Raw genomic sequence first — 4,605 nt, 5'->3', positions numbered from 1 at the left:
CAACTGCATCACACATATAAGGACAGCACTCACTACAAGCTTCTAATGTACATTGCATGTTGGTTATCACCACCAGACACATTTTCATGCAGTAATCATACATCTTAGTAACCCTTACTGCTCATGTAATGGGATTTTCAATTATTCAGCATTCCAATGTTATTCATTCTGAAAAAACAGCCTCTCTAAACTGTTAATGGGCAATTTACAGCCTATATCTAATATGTCAGCATCAGCAGAAATTAAGACTAAATAAATAATGACAGGCAGTATAGTACACTGGCTGAAATGTAACAAAGGACTGAAGGGCAAATATAGAAAGTTCACCACCATTTTTTTTTTGTAACTGTCCTCTGGCAGGACATGCTGTCAGTGGCGTATCTATAAAGGGAGCAATGTGTGCAGTGCACACGGGCCCTGGGTCCAGAGAGGGCACACACCGCACCCATTTCTTCTATACTCACCTTTCCGGCGTCCATTGGTGACTGTGTGTGGGCCCCCTCCCGTAGCCGTCACCGCTGCTGCTAGCGCACTGAGCACTAGAGACTCAGGCACAGTGCCAGAGTTTACAGCGCATGCGCAGGACTATGGAAAAATGGCACGGTGGCCATTTTTCCTGATTCCTGCGCATGCGCTGTAGACTCTGGCACTGTGCCATAATCTCAGCGCCGAGAACACTAAAAGCGGCGGTGACGGCTACAGGAGAGGAGGGGGCCCACACACGGAGTCTACACACGGGTCCCCTCCTCTCTAGAAATGCCTCTGCATGCTGTGCTTGATGTTCTGCAACACAATCTCAGACTCCCAGGCAACAATAAAAGTAAAGTGTCATAGAGTGGTGGCCACCTATCTAGCAGGTTGTAGTCCTCTCCTCTTTGTCTCTGCAGCTTCCCTGGAGTGGTTGCAGTTATGTGACCGGCGGTCTTCACAATGGGTGTGGATCATTAGATCGACAGTGTCTAGGTCGACAATGTGTAGGTCGACCACTATAGGTCGACAGTCACTAGGTCAACATGTGCTAGGTCGACAGGTCAAAAGGTCGACATGAGTTATTTTGGGGGGTTTGGTGTCGTTTTCTTCATAGAGTGACCAGGAACTTCAATTAGTGCACCGTGTCCCCTCGCATGGCTCGCTTTGCTCACCATGCTTCGGGCAAGGTGCCTTGCTTCGCTCGGCACAGATTACTGTTCCAATCATAGTCCATGTAGATCGTTAAGTATGAAAAAGTTCAAAAGAAGAAAAAAAAGTAAAAAACTCATGTCGACATTTTGATCTGTCGACCTAGCACATGTCGACCTAGAAACCCTGTCGACCTAGTGACTGTCGACCTATAGTGCTCGACCTACACATTGTTGACCTAGACAGTGTCGATCTTCAGACCGGATCCCTTCACAATATCGACCCCTAGATCCCGATGGTCAGCATGCCAACCAACAGAGACTATTCCCAGTTGTGGGTGTCCACGACACCCATAGAGTGGAAATAGAACCTGTGGCAAGCGCAGCAAGCAACTGAGCCCGCTGTGTGGCGAGCGCAGCAAGCCTCCAAGGGTCTTGTTGCACTAGTCCCCCCCAGGGACAAACACAGGATTTACTCAGAGGAGTTTCCGTATGCATGTATATACAGTGTATATATATATATATATATATATACACACACAATATATATATATATATATATATATATATATATACACACACAACGGGCGGTGCGGCACTCCAAGCGACGGGAAAAAATCAGTCAGTCATAGTTGAGAAGACAACCTTTCAATGCTATTTACTTAAGCATTTTCATCAGGTCAGAGTGACCTGATGAAAATGCTTAAGTAAATAGCATTGAAACGTTTTCTTCTCAATTATGACTGACTGATTTTTTCCGTCACTTGGAGTGCCGAACCGCTTGTTGTCTATGTTCACCATACCGTGGAGGCACCTAGTGCAGTACTGTACCTTAATGGGAGAGCTGGACTGCCTGTTATGTGTGTATACATATATATATATATATATATATATATATATATACACTGCTCAAAAAAATAAAGGGAACACTAAAATAACACATCCTAGATCTGAATGAATTAAATATTCTTATTAAATACTTGCTCTTTGCATAGTTGAATGTGCTGACAACAAAATCACACAAAAATTATCAATGGAAATCAAATTTATTAACCCATGAAGGTCTGGAGTTGGAGTCACCCTCAAAATTAAAGTGGAAAAACACACTACAGGCTGATCCAACTTTGATGTAATGTCCTTAAAACAAGTCAAAATGAGGCTCAGTAGTGTGTGTGGCCTCCACGTGCCTGTATGACCTCCCTACAACCCACACAAGTGGCTCAGGTAGTGCAGCTCATCCAGGATGGCACATCAATGCGAGCTGTGGCAAGAAGGTTTGCTATGTCTGTCAGCGTAGTGGCCTCCACGTGCCTGTATGACCTCCCTACAACCCACACAAGTGGCTCAGGTAGTGCAGCTCATCCAGGATGGCACATCAATGCGAGCTGTGGCAAGAAGGTTTGCTATGTCTGTCAGCGTAGTGTCCAGAGCATGGAGGCACTACCAGGAGACAGGCCAGTACATCAGGAGACATGGAAGAGGCCGTAGGAGGGCAACAACCCAGCAGCAGGACCGCTACCTCCACCTTTCTGCAAGGAGGAACAGGAGGAGCACTGCCAGAGCCCTGCAAAATGACCTCCAGCAAGCCACAAATGTGCATGTGTCTACTAAAATGATCAGAAACAGACTCCATGAGGGTGGTATGAGGGCCCGACGTCCACACGTGGGGGTTGTGCTTACAGCCCAACACCGTGCAGGACGTTTGGCATTTGCCAGAGAACACCAAGATTGGCAAATTTGCCACTGGTGCCCTGTGCTCTTCACAGATGAAAGCAGGTTCTCACTGAGCACATGTGGCAGACGTGACAGAGTCTGGAGATGTTCAAAAAAAGGGGTTTGTGGGAGCCGCACCGGTCTAGCAACAATTTTTGTACGAAAAGTAATCTGAGTAATGTCCTCTGAGAAACTGAATTTTATGTTATAGAATTGCTTCAGATTAAGGTAACTGTGCATATAAGATGGTATATCTTCTAAGGTGCACTAAATATAGTTACCATTCAGTGGTGCTCCCATGAGTCAAAAATATATTGAGAAAAATACCAAATAAGAAATGGAAAAAGAAGTAGACTCTTGTTTGGAAGCACTCTAACTCAGAGGAACTAGGTTGTATACATGTCTTAGGCTGGTAAAATCATGATTTTATTGAATTCCTATTAAAATATAGAATTATCGGAGTTCAAAACTAGTTCTATGTGATTCAAGACTATGTGCAAAAATATCTATGTCAATTTAATGAATAATTAGCGAAAATTGCTATAATATGATGTAAGCCGGACAAACTTTAGAATTCACAAAAAAAGGGTGGGGGGTGGGGGGGGGGGGGAAAGGGAAGGACACCTACTAGTCTCAATGGTGTCTGTCAGATGAATATATATGAATATAATATATGACCATCATTCATACTGCAAAAATCCCAAATGGAAAAAGTAGTTGCAGGGAATTAAATCATGGGTCATATGAATCCGAGTACCCATCTGTGACTTAGAATTGGGCAGCAAAATTTATTTGCAGTACCAGGATGTTCCAAGGTGGTCTCCCATCCGAGTACTGGTCCGGCCCTCCACTGCTTAGCTTCCAAGATCGGAAGAGATTGGGCATCTCCAGTGGGGTATGTCCGCAATTTCTTAAGCTAGCCCTTTCATGTGTCACTTTGTATTAGAAATGGAATCGTTCATATTTTCAACAAGAAAAATGAAAAAGGGGGACAGACACACATTTGGACGGCAGGCTCAAAAAGTGCAGATTGGATATGACAATTATATGGCAAGAAAGTATCAAAGCCATAAATATCCAATCACAGTGAATTCTTCCTTATTTGTATTGTACTATACACCAGTCAATTGTATATAGATAACAAAATCATTCTTGGTTATGCTGTCTAAATAGGACAGTAATAAGCATAAATTGATCACCAAGAAAGAACAGGGTAATAACTACAAAGAATCCTTTATAGTTAGTGGCTTAGTATCTGTGTTTTTCTCACAACCAAAGATCCACCATTGGTATGCAAAATCTCTGAATTAAAATGAGAACAAATATTGCAATATCTAGTTGTTCCAAAGTGGTCCCTCATCCAAGTACCACCCTGTCCACCGGTATTATACACCAGTCAATTGTATATAGATAACAAAATCATTCTTGGTTATGCTGTCCAAATAGGACAATAATAAGCATAAATTGATCACCAAGAAAGAAAAGGGTAATAACTACAAAGATTCCTTTATAGTTAATAGCTTAGTATCTGTATTTTCACAACCAAAGATCCACCATTGGTATGCAAAATCTCTGAATTAGAATGAGAACAAATATTGCAATATCTAGTTGTTCCAAAGTGGTCCCTCATCCAAGTACCACCCTGTCCACCGCTATATAGCATTAATGCTCAGATGCAATTAAGCACCATTATTGGAATAGGCCGCAAATAAATGCTTGTCACTGATTGGTATGGTCACCTTCAGTCATAGTTTTTGAAAAAAACACCAAACAT

At 42.7% G+C, this 4,605-nt stretch overlaps 1 pseudogene; it reads right to left on the bottom strand.

Annotated features, from left to right (window-relative positions):
- Positions 1-3,620: 3,620 nt before the first annotated feature.
- LOC134931515 (5S ribosomal RNA) lies at positions 3,621-3,740 on the bottom strand (annotated as a pseudogene).
- Between the last annotated feature and the right edge of the window lie 865 nt (positions 3,741-4,605).

This window comes from Pseudophryne corroboree, chromosome 5, assembly GCF_028390025.1.
Source record: "Pseudophryne corroboree isolate aPseCor3 chromosome 5, aPseCor3.hap2, whole genome shotgun sequence".
NCBI lineage: Eukaryota > Metazoa > Chordata > Amphibia > Anura > Myobatrachidae > Pseudophryne > Pseudophryne corroboree.
The sequence above is the reverse complement of the archived record's forward strand: the minus strand, read 5'-3'. Positions and strand labels throughout refer to the sequence as shown.